The sequence below is a fragment of the Tenebrio molitor genome, chromosome 6 (genome assembly GCF_963966145.1).
Source record: "Tenebrio molitor chromosome 6, icTenMoli1.1, whole genome shotgun sequence".
Classification (NCBI taxonomy): Eukaryota; Metazoa; Arthropoda; class Insecta; order Coleoptera; family Tenebrionidae; genus Tenebrio; species Tenebrio molitor.
In genome coordinates this window covers 17,023,794-17,044,728 of record NC_091051.1, presented here as the reverse complement: position 1 = coordinate 17,044,728, position 20,935 = coordinate 17,023,794, and the positions used below count along the sequence as shown (strand labels likewise).

Sequence of the window (20,935 nt, the reverse complement as noted above, 5' to 3'; positions counted from 1 at the left end):
GTAAAATATCAGATCGATTTCAGGTGAATAAATTCCGTAGTGGTCGGCAATGAAATGTTGAACGTAAAGCATAAAAACAACAATTATGCCGGAATTAACGAGGCTCATGTCGAATAAAATATTTCCGCCCGAAGTATGCCCTTTAATTGCAACAAAACAGAGCAAGCCACTAGATGTCATTCGAGCAAATAAAAACAATACAAACGCGACGTTAATAATGGCCATAATAAAATCTGGCGCGTTCAATACACTCGATGGAAATGTCGAGTCAAATGCGCATTTCCATATCATTTGCTCGTTTAGACCGCCGCCAAATGGCCCCTTTTTCCGAGCAAAAACCAAATAAAGTGCATTAGCAAACACGCCTTGCACTGCTCAATATGATACTGCGGGAGCACCTGACGACGAGGTAATCACCAGTTGCAACACCTCATCTCAGAAAAAAATATTAAAGCCGTGAACAAATTTTCCCGAGGCTTTAACCGCACTGAAATGTAATGTTCCGGGCTCCGCTGCGATTCCCACCCCCTCCTTTCTCCGACAACGACAAATTAATTAGAATTAATTGCGAACAGAACAAAGGCCCATAATGGGATGTTAATAACGCGCGGTCCATCGGGGCTAATTTGATTGATTTCTGCGGCGAAACCAAGTCTAAAGCGACTGCGAGGAAACTGATGGTAAAGTAAAGGTGCGGGCAAAAGTTAATTTCCGGTTCCCGAAGAAGCGGTTGAACCGAGTGTGATGGAGTTGCGTGTCTAGATATCTGACGTACACACGTTGTCATCTCGACACGCTACATTTTGCCTTTTATATTTCATAAGATCGACAGAGGCATCCGAAGATTTGCGATATTTCTGTAGAAAATAAGAATCGATGGATGGGGCAGCACAAGAATTTCGATGGGATATTGGCCGACTATGTTTCTAGAGTTTAATTGAAATTCTGGACGAATTTCAATATAACACATGAGGCGGTGGCACAATGCAGGAATTTGTTTTGTAGCCGCAGACTATAATTAATAATCAGGCGTGTAAGCGCTTCATTTTGTCCACATCGAATTTTTCAACCGGAGTGGAGATCGATAAAGGAAATATTTATCTACGGCATTAAATCGTAAACACCGAACATACCGCCAAAAGAAACCAGAACTATTTCCAGGACTGATAATTTGTCGAGCGTCTACCACAAATGCTACAAGAAACCACCATTTAACAATACTTATAAATAAAACTCACCTATTGAAAGATCTGGTCGCGTGCATCCTGCAACAAAAAACAACAAAATCAGGATACAATTTTCAGGGAGTTATTGTCTGACTAAATTCGCTGCGTGTATTCTTGTCCTAGCAGAAATTCAGGAACTCCAACGGACAAATATTTACCTCCAGCTTTGAACGGCTTACCTGGAAAGGGCTCGGGGATGGCAAACAAATTGATTGCTGTAATATTTCATTCAATATTTTATTATCTATTTAGCACAATTACCTTCTTTACATTTCCCTAAAAAGGTATGTTGACACCATTATAAAAAGGACGTTTGCTCTTGTCTGGATCTGTTTGCTGGGTCCCCACATATTTTGAAAAGGATAACTTTAATTAATCGATTTGGTCGCCTTCGAATCACAAATAATTTTCGAACAAATCGGCGGTTTACGAATAATGAGTTATTTGATGGTTAGTTTAGAGCTGTAGTTCGCCGTTTTTACGACCGCTTTTATCATATCATATAACGTCAGAAAGGTAAAGACGGTAGTTTATCAAAAACAGAATTGCACGCTGCGACGATATTTTCAAAGAAGGCAAAAAGTATAATAATACGGAACGTTGTGCTTTCAGAAAAAGTAGTTGGCGTATACAAGTGCAGATTCTCATATCAGATCATTCTGCAAAAGTATTTGTCTTTTTGCTGAATTACATTCGCATACAAAGCTCACCCGAAACCGAGGCAAAGTGTAAAATTGGCTGAAAATAAAATGCTCTCACAATTTCAGCCACTCTATTGGTGCTAAACCATTCAGGTACATTTTCAGCTTTTCCAAAATGCTCGTGATTTTTTCACCACGTCATTAAGTAGCAACGAAACTGGCTTTTCACTACAGAAGTGACATAATTGTAAATTAAAATATTAAATAATTTTCGAGCAGACACAATGAACTCGTTACAATTTAGTGGTACAGAAAACCGAATTAAATTAGTGAAGAATGAGTTCCTGTGGCGGTTTTTCATGTTGAAATACAGCACTTTTATTTTTACAACCTTTCAAAGTCAAGTTTATGGATTATGTAATGGCATTTACATTTAACAAGTCTCGTGCACGCCATGCTTTATTTAACCTTTTTTATCTTTTTATTTAATCTCTCAACATTAAAAATTTTAATCGAGTTTTTAGCAACCATTTTTGCATAATGTCAGAGATCTTTGCGATCTGCCACATATAAAAAATATACGTACACGACATTATCGGACAAATCGGACTTGTACCGCTTGCATTTAGATCAAGCCTACAAAAATAAATAATTTAACTTAAGAGTTAAATGCACTTAGCTTTGAACAACAATTCAAGCTTACAGGAAGGAAAAATTTAAGCAGAATTAGATTTGACATGCACGAGACCGAGTTAAGCTTTCGTGATTTGTGAGGTTAGATAACCGCGAACATGTTGGTGTTATTTTTTGAAATGTCAACCTTGTGCATACGCTGACCCTTTCTGAAAATTAAGGACGTCAAAGCGTGGGTGGTTTCCTAGTCGTATCCAGATCTGTCTTGTACTCGTCAGTCTGTCGTGAAACACAATTTATAGTTGTTCCAGATTCGTAATGGTTTGTGCCAGACCAAGTCTTGAAAAGAGTAAAAGTCTAAATAACTAGCATCTGCTAAATGACAGAGAGGAAAATGGAGTTAAATTGAGATTGCATTCCGATTGGAATTGCACAAACAGAAATAAAATTTCAATCTCTCAAAGCCAGACCTTCGTCGGGCATAACGCCGTCGATAAAGCATAAAACCGAGTTTTTCTCTTATCACCCGTAATGCCTCGGAAACAACAGAAACCGTTACGATTCGATCCCGATCGTGTCGAGTCAAAAAGTGTGTGCGGAGTTGTGTCCGGCATCGACGGGCGCAGATGGCCCCCACCCTGTCAAGGGCTTAGCAGATTAGAAACCGGGCTAGGCCGGGACCCGATTAAATCTGTGCTTTTGTGTTAGGGAAATGGGTTAATTTTCCGCCCATGTACCTCTAGGGATGAACGGAATTACAATGGAGGGTCGCATATCGTAGCCGTGCCTCTTATCGAACGCGATTCCGACGCCTCGCAACGATATTTGCCTTTAATTTAATTCCACACGTCCCGTATTCATATAACAAATTGAATGCAGTATTACATTTATAAGTCATTCGGAGGAGTAACAATCCACTTTAATTTTAAGCGGAGTTTATGTCGCGTCGCGCGCTACCCCGGAGTGTCAACAAATTTGCATATCTATGTATATAAAGTACAATTTTAGTTTGCTGCATAATGGAACGACTAATCAAATCGCTTTATAATGTATGCAAACTACTTAATTTGCCGCCGGTAACAATCAGAAAACTGGGCTTTTTCGCGTGGGCGATGCCAGAACCGGATCCAAATAGTAGAAAAAAACCAAGTGCCACCCACAATTTTTATTTTTATTTAATTGTCATTTTACAGAACTATTTTATTTTTACTAAAATCTCGACTTCGTCTCGGTCTTCAATCTCTGGGCTTAGCACAAAAAGATTCACTTCTACTCTTAATGACATAATCTATTAATATTGAGTAAAAACGAACGAGAGCGAAATTTTCTACATTCTTTTTTTACGAAAAGTTTACATTTTCCTGTTTCCGCTAAATCTTACCCCTCGGGGTGTAGTTATACACTGGTATATTATTGTTTGGCGTAGATGTTTTCATTCATAATTTACATATTAAGTATGCTGGAACAATTCTTGTTTTATAATATGGTTAATTGTTATGACAACATAACGTCATTTGTTATTTATTCACTATATCGACAAAGTTAAATATTTTCGTCGCTTCCGGAGCCGGCCCTGGCGTGCACCCATCAAACAATAACATCCTCTCGCATTGCTCCTGTTTGTGTTGGTCGTTATGTCCAATTATCCGCCAAGACAGCTGGAATAAACCATAAATCCTGTGTAGTTTTTGTAATAAGAAAACATGACATTTTAATTTCCCCCCTATTCGGGCAATAAATTCCGAAGAATAGGGGATTAGACATTTTACAGCACTCTTATAATCACGACACGAAAAACCTCTTCTTCATATTTTAAGACCCGGCCGAGATCTGCGCGTTGAAATTTATACTCGGCGATTAAAATTTATTATCCCTCTCCTTAGACTTATCGGATGCCGCAAATAGATTAAGAGGCGTCGCGACGCCGCACGCCCATCTCCGTCGACCGTCCATTAAAAGATCACCCACCCGTGAATAATTAAGGAAAAACTACAAAATTCATCGTCAATCTTGTAACACACGTGTGCGTAATCAGAGCGCGATTCCCTCACGAACGTCGAGCTTGATGAATCTTTGAGAGGGTTCAGCGATGGGGTCCGCCGCCTTGGTCCAGAACGGGGCCGTGCTAACGATGATTAAAAAATCTGCATGCCACCCCGGCGGAGGCGTCGAGACGCTCACTTTATGGTTACCGGGGGAACACGCGGACGCATTCACATGTAAAATGGCAAGGCACCGGATTAAATATCAGGCGCCATCGTCCGTCCAATTTTTCCCCCCAGGTCTAGCCTATTTTATAAATTGCAAATTGTCGTAAAAACATGCCAGAGGGGTATATAAAAATTTAATCGGAATGCGAGCGAGCGATCAAAATTTCGGACTCGTTCATAAATAATTAATGAACGCGCCCATTACACCCCCGACCGAGCCAAATTACATAAATAAAATATCAAAAGTAAGACGCAGGAAACGAAAGTCTGTTATTACGCTAAGGCTAGTTTCTCGAGATGACTCGGTACAGAGGAGAACAGTAAATGGATCGAGTTTATGAAAATGGATAAAGAGAGGAATTTGAGATTGCTTATCAAAAACAGGTCCTCAATAGTGTCTGTAGATAAGATGGAAGTGTATCATCTGTCCCCCCCTGAAATTCTATCTGCTTAGATAGAGAGCTTGAAGGGGTGCAACCTCAGCTCTGCCAATGAACCACAGAATTTACCCCTAGAAAAATGATACATGCACATGGAGCGACAAGATTTAAATACTATTTTCATAAAGAGATTAAATTTGATGTTTCTTTCTCTGAATTCAATGTTTTTGGTTGTAAAACTTTATTTTCTAAGAGCTGGGCAAATTCAGAACAGGGCATTCAAATCTTTAAAACTAAATTCATCTAGATAGTCTTTTCACTACTACAGCATTGTTTTTTTCTTATCAAATTGGACTTTTAAAGCGGCAACCATTTTTTGAAAATGTCCAAATAAAATTTTCAGCATGCTTCAAACATCTTCTTATTATTGGAGTAAAAATTCGATTAAACTCCACTTTTTTTCCTAAAAATGTTTTCAAAATGCTTTAGCTTCTCGCAACAAAACTTGACGGATCTCATTTTTATTTGAAAATAATTTTGCCTCCTTTTGTCTCATTTTTCTAAAAATTCTGACAGTCAAAGGTGTAGTTTTAGCTGGCCTCAACAATAAGATACTCTTGCACAGCTTCCCAGGTGTGGTTTCTTCTATTTTTAATTCCTCTTATTGTTATCAAGTGATCACTGGGTTAAGAAATGAGGCATTCAATTTGCAATAATTATTCCTTTTTGCTTCATCTTCGATCACCAAGCTGAAATTGTTAAGGTAAGCCTTCACTACAAAACTTTTTTAAAGTTTTTTGTAATGTTTGTGTTGCCTCGGTAAACTGACTTTCTCGCATGATTGTGTTTTTAATGTACTTATCAGCATTGTTGATAGATCGTGTAAGTTGCATTTACTAAACTCTGACTGATTTCCATACAAAATAAATAATCATGAGTGCGGTTATGAAATATAATAGCACTAATGCAGTTGTGTAGAACAGAAAACAAGCATTTAATAAATAAATAACCAAAAGAACAACAATTTATTTATACTGGGTATTTCACGAGTGATAATGAGCCCGGCGGAATCGAAAATGCAACCCACAATCCATTTCCAAAGTTAACATGACTATTTTAAACATCGTATTGTTTTAATATGAAATTGTGAATCATGATGGCTTTGCTTCCAATAGTTTTATTTGTCACAACTGACATTTACGACAATTAAAATGTACTCGAACGATGAGAAAAGAGACATGATCCTGATTTAAGACGAATGTAATAAAAATATCTCTGCCGTTGCGGGTTTATGCAGACAATAAACATTTTCCCAAAAACTTCTTGTTTTTTCACAATTTCATTTAACCAAGCGAATATGACATTTATGTCAAAATTTACGAAACTACACAGTTAACTATGTTTTACGTTTTTTAAATCAAAAAACAAATATCTACGTTAGCTTTGCAAATGTATTGTAGATTGCATTTTCAATTCCGTCGGGCTCATTAGCACTGTGAAATACCCTGCATAATGAACCGCATGTTTTTTTTGACATGTATCAAAATAAGACATTTTTTGCTTTTTGGTACATAAGTAGACGCTATATGATTGTTAACTGCTTATAACAGTAGCGAGATACTCGATAGTCCGACTTGTTTTGTCTTTCTTTGATTCTGCACTTACCGACCTTCTAGCGTAATGTACTATTTCCAAATCGATAATACATAATTAATAAACTTGTTGCAGATAATTGTTATCGAATTGTATATATTTCTTTGTTGAACTTGATGTAAATAATTGAAAAATCTTGCAGACTCTTTATTTCCTCTGGGAATAAATATTTCAATGATCACGAGTCACTTCAGCTACAACAAAAAATTGTCGACATCTTGTCGACGAAACCCTTAATACTTTTTCCAGTTCCAAAACGATTCTACAACTACTGATTACCGGAACTTATTTTTCTTCTTTTTTTTAAATACAGTTTCGTACTTGTATGTCCGATTCGCTTTTAAATTCTGTTTCCGTTAAGTTTAATTAAAAGTAATGCGTTTTTTAAATTGCGCAACTAGGTTGCATCTTATCTCTCGTTCGTCGACACAAACACCGAACACTGAAAGAAATAAGTAGAAAAAAAAAAGAATCGGTTCTGTAAGCAGAAAGCTTTTTAGTTTGCATTTTCGCTCGAGGCCCTCACAATAAAGTGCTATCGATCCCCGTTCACGTAAATATTATCTAATAATTTCTTAATAATTACCGTAGTGCAGGTTGCGCCGGCATAACTTATTTATAAACTTTAACAGCACTAGCCTCGGTGTAGAAGTAGCAATTTCCCGATGCATATTTAATCCGTTCGAGTATCTGAGGTAACCGGGCGTAGCAGTTTTTAAGACGAGAGAGAAATGTCGTTAATTTTTCATCGGGTCGGTTTTTTAGCGGCGGTGGATCGTTAAAACGCTCTTAAACCGATTTTCAAAGCGATGCCTTCTTTGAAGTGTCTCAGTTGTGATGTTTGACGGCCATCTGGCATCCATTTGTTTTACGATCGGGATGCAAAGTAGTTCGTTTTGGGACGGTAGATTGGATGTAACCCCCTTGTTATGCTTGCTCACCCCGAATTCGGTTGTTTAGTCAAGCACGCCGTCCCCTGACTAGGTGCCCGGTTTATATAAATTAAAACTAACTAGACGGTCCCACCCCCGGCACACGGTGACGTCATCCACTCGGCAATCGGCAGTCGTGCGTGCAAATTCACTCCACGTGATTAATGTTTGATTAATTGCTCGGGCTTTTAATCCGAAAACCGACTTAAAAATGCGAATTTTCACCACTCACTGTTTGCGAAATCGAATTAAAACTCAGCTGAGGTTGCCATTAAGAGTCCATTAAAAATTTACGAAACAAATCACAACTTTAAATCGTATTACCGTGTTTTTGTATTTGACGAAAGGGGCTGTCGCATTTTTAATACGGTTGGGGGGGTAATGATTGCTATTTTTAATAGTGTCGTAGGGATCGAACCTGAGACATAAATTATGAGTGCAAGAAGTTGGCTTTAATTTGGTCTCGGGAGTTGTTCCCCATTAAGTTGGCGCGAACGCTACTCCACCATTTTACCAGACATCTCGTATTTTAGAAGATATTCATTAATAATAAATGTTCTGCTAACTTGCTCTGAAGATTGGGTCATAATTCTATTTGTTAAACAACATACGGGGTGTTATTACAGGCACTTATCATTTACTTTCGTTCCCAGGAGCCTAAATTATATTCGGATATTGCTTCTGGAAGCACATTCCCCTAAACTTCTCCACTTTATTGTTTTAATATTACTACACTCTCCAGTATAAATTCGATCAGAATGTGAACCGTAAACTCGCGCCTTTCCTCTAATTCAATACAAGTTACACCGATGTGTGCGTTTTTCATTTAAAAAACGCACTCCTCCCGCCTCCATTCCCCATTCTTATAACCGGATTATGCGAACGCCTTCGCCATAACCCGACGTGTTTTCTTTCCGGAGTGATCTTCTGTTTACAACTGCTTCCGGTTCCATTTGTGTGCGTTCCCTCGGGATAATTGGGACCCCTTCGTTTTCACCTGTCCCGTAATCATTGTCAAAATCATAGTTCCGGGTTTTATCGCGATTGTTCCGGCCAGGCTTCTGTCCCCTACGGCTCTATTTCTGCAACTGTCATTGCGTGATACGGGTCCGGACTCGGCCATGTAATATTCAACAAAATGATTTATCAGTGTTATAAGTCACGTTTACCGGTGGTCCAGACAATGACGTCGACGTCCTCGCTTCCCCGGACTCGGGAAATTGAAATTCTTTCGCGACGCATTACTTTTATGACGAGCGATTTGCCGGGGGTTTATTAAGTGTCCAGAAATGTATGTGAATCCGGAAACAAATCGCCCAATTTGTCCAAGATTTACTCCGGTTTCCTACAGAAACGAAATCAATTAAATCCGATGATTTTTGTACCGTTGGTGCAAGTAGCGTTGCGAATCTTTGTAATCCTGCAGGGACGTTAATGTGCCGAAGGACACCGTCGACTCGGTGTAATAAAGCCAGCCCGAAAATAAATTTTTATTCTTGCACTGTTTGTACATCCGATCAAGCGGGTTATTTGGTTTTTACGAGCAAATCCAGAATTGTTTTATGTGACGTTTCGTGTTAAAAAACGCCGCCGGCGACACAAGTCGCTCCCCGGCTTTTTCGACGCAGCGTTTGACGGCTACAATTCCGGGCACCCGGAGCATGCATGTCGACGTGTAATTAACAGCAGTACCCGATCCCTGCTCGGCGAGATATATTTACTGAGCTTCCTCGTTGCGCTTCCTTACTTCCTTGCAAACGAACCGATTCTTCGTTTATGTAAATATATATCTTGCTGCATCCGGTGGAGCCTCATCAGGAACGCTTGAGCAGATCCTGCAGCCAATAAATAAAATTACCTTCGTCAAAGACAGGGGGGAGACCGGCGCATCCACCAAAACGAACAGAATCCTGTTTCGATACAGATCTCGGGAGATGCGGGGACCTTGAACGCTTCTCGACCTTTGACGATGCCGAATAAACTACCTGACTGAACAGCCCCTGCACAATTTAAGGACCTCGTATTATTTTTACTGGACGCCAGAACCGGAATAACACAAATTATTTAAATGTCTTTGCAAATCGGCAAATCTTTGAAGCAACTTTTTGACAGGGAATTATTGGAGGCGGTGAAAAAATTTCGAACACACTTGAGGACGATTTTTATCAATTTTAGATCGGTTCAAGTCGGCTTGTCTCAGGAGAAGACAAGTTGTCACTCATCTTGATTGTGCATCATATTTTTTCGGCCCGTTTTCTTTGCCATAATCGATCAGAAAGTGGGGCACAAAGGAAAATTTATCGATATAGAGAAAGGACGCCTATGGTGAAAAATAACTTCAAAGGTGGCGCCAGGGTCATACTAGGATGATAAACATAAAAAATAAAAAAATGAGTAGCTGATGAAGGGTTAATTTTGTTTTTTTTTTTTTTTAATTTATTTTCCCAAATAACTAATATCGATACATTTATTTTCTTATTAATAAAAAAAAGTACCGAGCATATGTAGATTAAAAAAAATATTATTTTATCTACATATGCTCGGTACTTTTTTTTTTATTTACTGGAATAATAATGTACAGAGAATATGTGATCCTTCAGGGGGTTTTTGTTTTGTTTTTAAACGCTATGTATTTTTAACAAAGAAAAAAAACCCTCTTAATTACTTATGGATTAATTCGCAGTCATATTTCTTATACAATACTTGCTTGTGCTCAAACTTGTCAGGTGTCCAAGTTATTTTCAGTTCAAAGAAATTGTCGTGAAAGCTGTAAATATCCCGGAATTATGACTATACCTTGTATATACATTTTTAAGCGCCTCATTTATACAGCGTGTTCCCAAACCATCGTCAAAAAATGTTACACAGCAATTTCCCATATCAATATTAACTCGAAATCGTAATGAAACGTTCTATCCTATGCGTCTGTATGGTTTTACAGAGGTTTAAGTTACTATAAAAGTGGCAACATTGTACAGAAGATGTTCTAAATATGATAATAATAAGCAGCAGTAATCACAGCAACCATTTAATTATAGTCTACAGTCATAGTAACGATCTATACATTGCAAATTGTAAGATAAATCGATGTTGGCAAATGTAAATTTAAAAAAATTAAATAAAATGAGCGTCTAGAAAGCCTGGTTAAAGAAGAAAAACAGTTATTATTCAGTATAGCATATTTTATCATGTTCTGTAAAGTTTTGGCGGCAGCTTTGAAACACCTGTATAAAAAATACAGTATCCAGAATTTCGAAAATGATCTGGCACTAGGGGTGGATTAAGATATTACAATCATATTGCAAATTATATGACAATGTTCTTTGAAACTATTTAAAGGATCTAGTTTCAGGAAGGATATTTAAAAAAATACATTTCTATGTTAATTATTTACTTGGCGAGTGTAAAATTATGTTTTTGAACTCACTACTTTCACAATGACTACTACTACTATGCGGTCGCAGGCCATTTTGACGCACTAGTGGGCGAAATCGACGTTCGCGCACTAGAGCTTCAAAATCATCCAAAAACCATTTGCCTTTTTGAACATTCTGAAAATAATTTGACTTGATAATATACTCTAGTTTACAAAACACCATTTCTCCAATATAAGACATAATGTTCGTTTAAAAAAATATTGTAGGAACTTCGATGCGAAAAGACGTATTCGGCAAATGAAGCACTCGCTCCTTCGTCGCTCGTGCCTAAAATAATGCGCTCATGCGGGAAAAATGTCTTCTCGCGCTCACTTCGTAAATAACTATTTAATGTTTGTTAATATGAATAAATAATCATTAATTATTCATTTATATACGTATGTTTATTTATTTATTTATTAAAAACAGAATTTAGAATAAATGTCATCTTTCAAAAAGTTTTGGACAAACTTTGGTATTTTCTTTTATTTTTAAACAATCATTTTTCGACAGATTTTTTATTTTATAAAACTAAACCAATGAAATATTATTAAATATTATTTTTGTTTGTGCAATTTATTTTCATTAAACATTATTTTCTGTTATTAAAAATATTTACCACTAAACTTTTGTCTTTATGTGATCGACTGTAAATTACAAATCAACGTTGAATAACGGCCTGAATACCGCGTTGCTTCGGATCCGCTTGTGTCAACAAACAAAATGTACGGTATCAATAAATTGATGTCATTACATCCCAGTTAAAAAAAGCTTTTATTACGAAATGAAAAGATTTATCGACGATTTGTGCCAAATTTTGCCATATAAACAAATTTATTTTCCAATTTCAAATAAAAACAAAATATGAGAGCAATCAATTAGCAATTATTGGACAACAATTGAAACCACAATTTTCGTATTTTTATTTCTTGTTTACCTCAAGATATTTTTGCTGAAACATGAAAACATGGAGATGATTGTTGAGGTAGACCTAACCCGTAATGTACGCATCTGATAACTAGTTTGTTAACATTTTTTAAAATTTAAAAATACCTAATCATCAGTTGCCTAGGATGAAGTTGTTCCAATTAACTAATCTAACTGTAATTTAAAAGATTATGTAACCACTTCTTCATCATAAAAAATGTTGGTTGAAATTGGAAACTTAATTCTTAGCTCGTAACTCCAGCGAAACGGTATCTCAAGTAAGTTTAGTTGGTATTAATCCGCCACCGCATTCTATCTGTTAATGGTATTTGCGTGTTGTGGCTATAACGATGCGTAGGTCGGTGTCTAATTGATCTGTCATAGTTGCTAGGATATTCAAACATCTTGATCGGAAGCCATTCCGTCTTTCAGTACTTGAAGGCGAGGAATTAATAAATAATAAACAAACGCCCCCGGAAGGAAGAATATCCCTGAAAAGCTCAAACGAAATTGTCGAAGAGAGTTCTTTCGGGGTGGAGGAAGAACGGCCACGGGAAAAGCTCCGGTCCCTCCGCTCTTGAAATTTACTACGAGTGATCGTGTTATAATAGTGTAATGATTTAGTCCGGGAAATTGCCGCTGGCGCGCGATTATTTATCGACGCTCCGTCTTCAGTCGATTACAAACAGTGCGTACGCCGGGGGCGGAAATTACGAGCAGCCGCATCGACAGCCGCCCCCGCATTTACACAACACATCTGAAATTACAATGCATTCGCTGAAATCCCGGGCCGTCGCGAACATTTCTGGTAATTGTGGCGGTTGTGTATGCAAACGGCCCCCGACCTCTTCCAGTCGACATCGCGACATGAAAGAATTCCGCAAATAAGAAGTGCTCGCTGAAATATTCATTAAATGGTGCGGTGTGTGCACACGTCTCTACGTGTGGATATCCGTTTCCACATTCGCTCATCTTAATAACATTTTGTCTTTTATCTCGATCTCATGAATGTCGCAGTCGGCGTCACCGAGGGGCGGATGTGCGACGAGTGGAGGCGGCGCGTTCGCACCGACACAATGACCCCATCTTGGGGGCCTTATCGAAAACTGCACTATTTGGCGAACGGATTCGGACCGGTCACGTATTTCGCTCCGGAACTGGGTCACAAACAAAGCGAAATTAACCGAATCGCGCGAAAAATACACACCCCCCAGCGATAAACACGGATTTTGGGGGAGGGGGCGCCATTCCAGGGGATTCTGGAGGAGAGCATTTTTTTACGCAGTGTAATTATGGCTCGCGGTGGATAACAAGGGCTATATAACACACAAAATATCACAAGACCCATAAAATATTATGGGGGTGCCCTAGTTAATTTTTAGGAAAAGGCGGCAGTAAACCATTTACCTATTGCTCATAAATATACACTCAAGTATAAATAGGAGGCCGGTGTTTAATTTATGAGCGGCAGTACGAGTGTTTTACAACTTCTTTTCTCAGGTTCTGAGTTGCGAAAACGAACAATTTTACGACTCAATAAACTTACTATTAAAATTGCAACTCGATTATGTAACACAGTTTTTCAACAACCCTCTTCCCTTGCAGTACACACGTTCAGCGAATGTCTTAAGCAGCTGCAAATTATTGAAGCGTGAACGCGACAGATACGAAATGAAGCCGGGTAGACATAATTTATGGAGACATTCCAAAATTATTAAAAGAAAATGAACGGTCTTACAATTTCGAAATTTTATTCAAAGCAAATCCTTTACAAGATTCAAAGTAAGTATTAAATTCCACCAAAAGTACTAAATACTTTTTCTATCATCATTTTCACAGTCAAAATCTCGTTAGAATTATTGTTTAATTTATTTTAGTACATTTTGTGAAAAACGGATGTTGATAATTATTTCCTTTTGATTGTTCGCAATAATTAATTAAAAGAGAAGGGACTTCGATAATGAAAGGATATGGGGACGGCAAAGGTTACAACAAGAAGTTTCTGTTTTATTGAACAGTATGTTACCCAGTGGAGTTCCCGTGTTACACAGTGTCTCGTAAATCTGGTGTTGAAGAAACTCGGTGCAACTGAACAATTGAAAAGTCCTGCCCTGGAAATTTATAGAAAAAAAAAATCGTTATTTTATTGTGGATGATTATTTTAGCGTAATGAATTTTTTCGCATTTTATAATGTAATGAACTCAAACTCGCAAAAGTACAGTAATAGGTCACTTTACAGCATAGCAAAATCGTAAAATAATAAGTTACTTTACAGCATAGCAACCAAAAAAAAAAACTTTTTACTAACAAATTTTAATATTCTTACGCTCCTCGTCAGAAAAGTGATTTTACTGGACTCGTAGGCAATTAAGTACTCGCTGACGCTTGTACTCGTACTTAAACTTGCCATACTCGTCTAGTAAACTTCCACTTTTCTGAACTCGTAACGTAATCTGTTATTACCGCAGCCACTTGATTTATTAATTTTTCACAGCAGAGCGGATCCATTGAGAGGGGTAGTTTTTAAGGATCAGTGCGAAATCCCTAATTAAATAAATGTCCCTTTGAAATTCGAAGGGGGCCTCTTGACCCAAAACTAAACCGATGTTATTCGTAGCTTCACATTTCAGAGCTGAACAATGATTTAAAATTTGTGTTAACGCCTCCGTAACCGTACACAAATGTAATTCTGACCTCATATTTCAAAGTTCCGTATTTGGAAGGATAAGTAATTAACATTTTTTTTAAATTCACGACTTTGCGAATTTACATTTATGCAGATGTATGTAAACGTATAAAGCCTAAAACAGGAGAACATTTTTAATTCAGCTTGGCCCGAAAAACGCAAGTGGAAAAGTGTCGTCTTGAGCGGATCGCGATGCATTTCCCGGCTAAAAACATGGAAAATCTCTAATATGAGAAACCGAGACGATTTCCCGGCGCACTTTGTAAGAAAATACTCGTAGATAGTGCTCGTCGGCTCCGAGAACAAAGCCTGATTACCAATTAAGCGCATTTCACATCGCCGTTTTTCCTTTTCCCTTTGATTTTCTCGCGTTGCACTAAAAGTTATTCTCTTCGAGTAGGAGTGTAGGTACTACATGATCCGGCGAACGTCGAACGATGGGATAATTCTTGTGAGACGTGCATTATCGGGGCGGCTTTTGAAATTCCGTCATCGTCGAACGAGCCTAAAATGTAAAACGAAAACCGGGAGGCGGCGATCGATGATCCGGCCCGTGGAGTGTTGATAACGTGGAGGTTTCTGATTGAATCGGTCTCGAGCACTGACTCGTTTACACAGAGTGGTCCAAGTAATCGCGCGTTGCAGCCGCCTCTGCAGGTCGCCCCCGATGGGTCCCTGCCGCCGAAGCCGCGTATTGATCCTGCAGACCACGAGAATGGGAGTCACCCCCGGTTCGCCCCGCTTCGGAGAAATTCGTCTCTTCCCGATTAACCAACTAGCTCCGTATCCAAAGTCGGATCTCGCCCTGTCTTTTTCATTTGCACCGGGGGCGACGCACTCGCCCAGATTCTTACAGATTTACACAAAAATCCACAACGAACCCCCCACAAACCAACAAGTTGCAATAGTCATTATGTAATTACAGTTCTGTATCCATAACAGTTACCTGCAACAAACAGTCATTAACAATACCGCCTCCGGCAACAAACCAAACAAGTAAACGATCAGCGGTTAATTGTTCGCCTGGATCGGAACGCTATTACGGAACTAAAATCAGAAATAAGACGCTTCAATCTACCAATCCACTCTGTCACAGCTCCTTTATCTTCATCTTTTACAAATTCCAATACCACTGGATCCGAAAATCGAAAAATAAAAAAATATCCATTAGACAACGGACAAGACGAAAGTTTTTTTTCGTAACCAAAAAATTTTGGAACGCCTCCAGGATATGACCCTTCACTTAAACCCTGCTGTCCCTATCTGGAGCAACAGAATTTCCAAATTTTCACTTTCATTCTTTAGATTTACAGCCTCGGACAGGTTGAAACGATCATTTATTTTTTTCTTTTTCTTCGCGTGAACGCCTTAAGCTTCCGCGTAGACGGCCACGTCTTGGGTCTCTTTCTCGTGCAATTCCGAACGGTTGACATGTCGAGGTGGCGCTTTCGGTAAGTCTTAGCTTGTAAGTCATACCTGGGGGGACCATCGGCGGGTATCGATCCGCGTCCACTGACTGGAGTAAATCTCCTTGATACCTCCGCAAATCACTCTCCCTCGGGCACTTAGTTGGCTGAGTGATACGGCCGGCCACAACTGTCCTCATAATGGCCCATGTTTTGCCGGTGATCTAGGAAATGGCCTCTTCATAAATAATGCCGCCGCCCGGCCCAAATAAAATCGCCCCAATCAATTACCGCCATTGCTCTTGTTGCCCCCGTCCACGGCGAAATTTTATATTTCTGCACAATTTTATGTCCCATAACTCCGACACTAAACCGACCCCGTAAGCTACACCGAATAAATCTTTATTGTCGCTTTTACGACTTTATTAGCGCCCTAAAGCCGAAATTACCGAAATTTCAACGCGACAAACAAATTCTTGACAGTGTCTTCACCTCGTAATTTGAATACGGCTGGGACGTGGGTCGAATGGGTGAAACGTACCATTGGAAACCCACGTCCATTCACGACCGGGAATTATTTATTTATTCGGCAATTAAATAGACGGTCAGTAACTAATGGCTGGCCATATTTCTTGGGATGTCGCTGGCGGTTATTGGGAATCACTGAGGCGCGGAGCCCCACTGAAGTGACACCGAGCGACAGGAAAAGCCCTCTGATGAATGGAGGCGATTTACTACGGCGGCGCCGGTGTTGTCGTCATTTTTTCTTCGAACCTCATAACAGTCGCGCGTAATTGGTCAACACCAACCGTTCCTTCGTTCGATCGTGGTCTATTCGCCGTACCCCGGATCGACCCGATTTAAACTCGCTTGAACCTGGTCGAATGTACTCGTAATTGTGTCAAGGTGGGCTCCCACACTCGTTTCATCGACTGATACGTGATAGTGCCTCGTATTGACTCAACAAAGCGAAGTGTTATTCAATTTTAAAAAGTATTTCTCTGAAATTTTCATACGTTCTCTCAGCTCTCAGTGAAAGTGCGCAAAGCTGGATTTTTACTTTTCGAAATAACAAGAAAATGAACACCAGAAATACTCGTTACTGATGATGACTTCTGACCTGGACCGCAACCGCTGCCATAAACAGACTTCTGGAATAGACACATTAGTCAGCCCGTCAGTCTTGATATGGGTAGGTATGCGAATGCATTCGGTCAAATTCTAAAAATTTGTTTTGACCAATTGATAGGTCTAGCATCACGATGATGCCAAACTGAATTTTTGACTCGTTAAACTAACGGTCCGCCCGCGAAAACTTTCTTCCTAAACCAATTTATTAGAAAATGAGAAATCTTTTGTGCAAAGCTGATAATCTTTAATCAGCGGTTTAATAAACCAGTAATTGGGTACCGCTCGGAGTATCGATTGCAACTTCTTGTACTTTTCGTAATGAAGAACAAGCAGCGCCCGTTGTACCGACCGTGTCACCTCCTACACATTAATTTCAACACTTTATGACGAAAGAAATTGTCCGCGGTAGGTTTAATGTGCAAACTAAAGCGCTACCGGTAGGCTTAATTGCCTCCTTTATAAAATTAACCGTTAACGTTAAAAATGTGGATAAAGTATATTCCCAGGTACATTAAAGAGTGAATAAAAAAAGTTTGCACAACATACATTACGTTTATGATTATTTTTTACACGACGAAAGTAAAAAAATGATGTAAAAGCGCCGTAATAATTTTTATTTTATGTTGTTTCATCGCAATAAATATAACATTTTATTTCTAAGAAAATTATGCCGACGAACATAAAAGAAACAACAAAGCGTTCGCCCAAATTGTGCAATTTTCGATGTCTCCTCTCGTTATTGGCTCGACTTTGATTAATTTATCGAGGAGCGGTTCTAGATCGACTCCGAATTGAAACTAAAAATTTTAAGCAGCACCCTAACACGGTCCTCCGATCCGATTTGTCACACCGTACATAAATGGTAGGTAGAAAATTACAAAACGGAACGGTGGGTTGAGTTAACCCAATTAATTGAGTTCGGCATGATGTAATAATAAATATAATTAGATGACATAACCAGCTATGACAATAATTATTATTTTTAACCGTCGCTATATGGTTGGCCACCATCAATGTGTCATCATTCGGAACAGATGCCGAACCAAACTTCCTGTGAAGAAATTGTTATGTTTCCTTACGGAATTAAACGCTCCCCGTACAAATAGCTACAAAAGAAACGACTAATGAGCCGCATTGTTTTAATTTGTTGAAACTATTATGCGTTCGAGTTGCAGTAACGAACCATCCAGTCCGCTCAAAACAAATTAAAACAATTAAACACAGCGTGATTGTTGAGATTCGCGTTTTGCAAAGTTTTACTGATTTCAGATAATGCTCGAGTTTCGTTACGCCAAAAGGCTTCTGCCTTTTAATCTTCATTGTTAACAAATAATAAAATACGAACGTTACCTAAAGAAATTAATTGCACAAGATCCTTCACACATCATTATAATGTAATATAGAGAATCGAGTATTACTTTTACACGAAAACAAGGATATGTGCCTGAAGAAATAAAATTTAAACAATTAGACCATTTGATATGTGATCGCTTTGAAAAGCTCACTTGATTAATAATGTTAAAGGTCGTCCCTTCTGGTTTATATTTATTAGTGCGAAGTCTGAAACCGTTGGTAATGGAGAAAACTAGTAATGGGGATGGTTCAATAATAACAAATAAGGTAAATTTGGTTGTATTACGGCCCTGACGATGCCACCTGGGGAAATGTTGCGTCAGTTCAGCAGAAAGTAAAATTTGATGTAAAAGGGTTTCGCTAATTTAGTTAGTTGCCAATTCTGGAATAATTATTCAAACAAAGATGTCTTCAAGTCCTGAAAGTTTCACAAAAGTTGTTTTCGTATGGGTGGAGCATGTTTTTCCTAATTTTCTTTCATAAAGTGATGGATAAACTTACAACATTATTATCTCAAACCTTATTAAAATGTGGATCATAATTTGCTTGTAAGTTGGTTAAAATTAAATCATGTTCGTCTACAACAATTTTTCACACAATTTACAGCCAGAACCTCTGAAGTATTGTGATGTGAAGAGCTGTTTTAAAGTTTTAGATACATATTCACTTTTTTCACACCGATTTAACAAGATACTTACGAGAGACGTCGCACTGAAATCTAGGTACCTACTGATGTACCGCAACATATTAGCCACTGTTCAAACCCAAATAAACACTTTTACAAATAACATAAAGATTAGGTTATGTATTGTTACAGCTTCGCTTGACATTAGAATGAATATGTCGGTGAATCGGACTCGCGACCAGGCTGCCATCCTTCTTTAATAATATACAATACTGAATGACGTACGTCGGATTTATCCCTTACCTCTGTTTGGTGACCAATGCTGCCACCTCATTTTATTGGCGCGCTTTTCAAATGTAGCTCTTGAATTCTTTTTATATTCTGTCGGTGACGATTTCAACGTGAATTTAATTAGTGGCAGGGGCGTATTGTGTAGCGGTCAAGCGGCGGTCGAAATGACAGGTCCGCAAAAACCGCTCCTCAAGACGTGTGCCGAGCAGCACGCGAACCCTCTTCGTGGAGGACACCCTTGGCACTTGTCATCTATCATAATCAGTGCTTAGGTTGACATTCACCAGGAATCGACCCTATTATATGCGAAACCGAACATACTGCTCGTTGACTGCAAAAAATCCCACGAGCTCACTGACGAAGATGAATTAGTAAATTAATAGGAAAATATGGTAAAGGGGCACGTGGCGCTGATGTAATTCACCCTCGCCCGTATTCGCAAACACTAACGGAACATTAAGGACGCAAATACATCGACTGTCATCAAACGATTAGGATCTTATCGGTCCCCAGTCCTGTATATTTACGGCCCGCTATCAATTCAATATTCATATAAAACACGGTCCGATTAAATCTCTATTTCGCGGTACAAAGGCCGCTCGTTAATCGGCCGCGATACCGATCTCGGGTAATTTTTAATTTAATCGTCGTCGACGGCGCCCGACTATTGCAGCGTGAAGAGGACGTCGATACCAGATGCGTTCCTAATTTGCAATGCGGATGGTACCCGAACATGGCGGAGCGTCGGGACGTGGCTGCAGACAGGTGCGCCCTTACTACCAACTTCGACCATATTTCATACCTGGAGCAGGAGTCGCGACGGTATTTATAACGGCTCACATTCACCAAATGAATTATTTACGGCCCGCCGAACAGCACCCCGCTATACACGATTGCCCAGGCTCAAAACTCACCCCCGACAACTTCTTTTAAACTATTCTCGTGAGTAAATCAAATGCAACAATACAATAGTTGTTTAGAGTAAGAGTGAAGAAGGCAAAGCTTTCGTTCACGCGAATTGCGTTTCGTCAAGAAGTCGAGCTGAGCTTACAAAGTGAGTCCGTAACATTGTATGCATTCAAAATTTTAAATAAACATAAATCACATTTTTGGGCGGATCTGTTGCTATGGAAAAAAATAAAAAACAAAATAAACAAACTTCTGTAACGTCAAAAGTGGTTGTGTGCACGTTGTGGAAATCATGATGATGTCCTGGAAGACCCGCGACTTACCAAATGTTGTCTAAAAAATCATAAACAAGTAAATCGGAAAGAGGGTTACTGTTTTCCGGGTTGTGCCGCGGTCGTCTGGATTGCTGGGTAGCTGACGTTTCAATAGCCATGCTGCTATCTTCTTCGGAGCTTGTAAATAAACCTGCATTCGATTAAATCGGAAAGAATTCGAAAAATTTACGAGTGAATGAA

The 20,935-nt window shown here is 38.9% G+C and overlaps 1 protein-coding gene and 1 long non-coding RNA gene across 5 annotated transcripts in view; one reads left to right on the top strand and one right to left on the bottom strand.

Moving 5' to 3' along the window:
• The window catches only part of Ten-m (teneurin transmembrane protein Ten-m), a 188,479-nt gene that overhangs the window by 111,032 nt on the left and 56,512 nt on the right, over nucleotides 1–20,935 (top strand). The window lies entirely within an intron of this gene.
• On the bottom strand, nucleotides 13,753–19,451 carry LOC138133250 (uncharacterized). Its single transcript, XR_011160291.1, has 2 exons — nucleotides 19,294–19,451; nucleotides 13,753–14,129 (listed from the first exon to the last, which is right to left on the bottom strand). It is a non-coding gene; the product is annotated as an uncharacterized lncRNA (long non-coding RNA).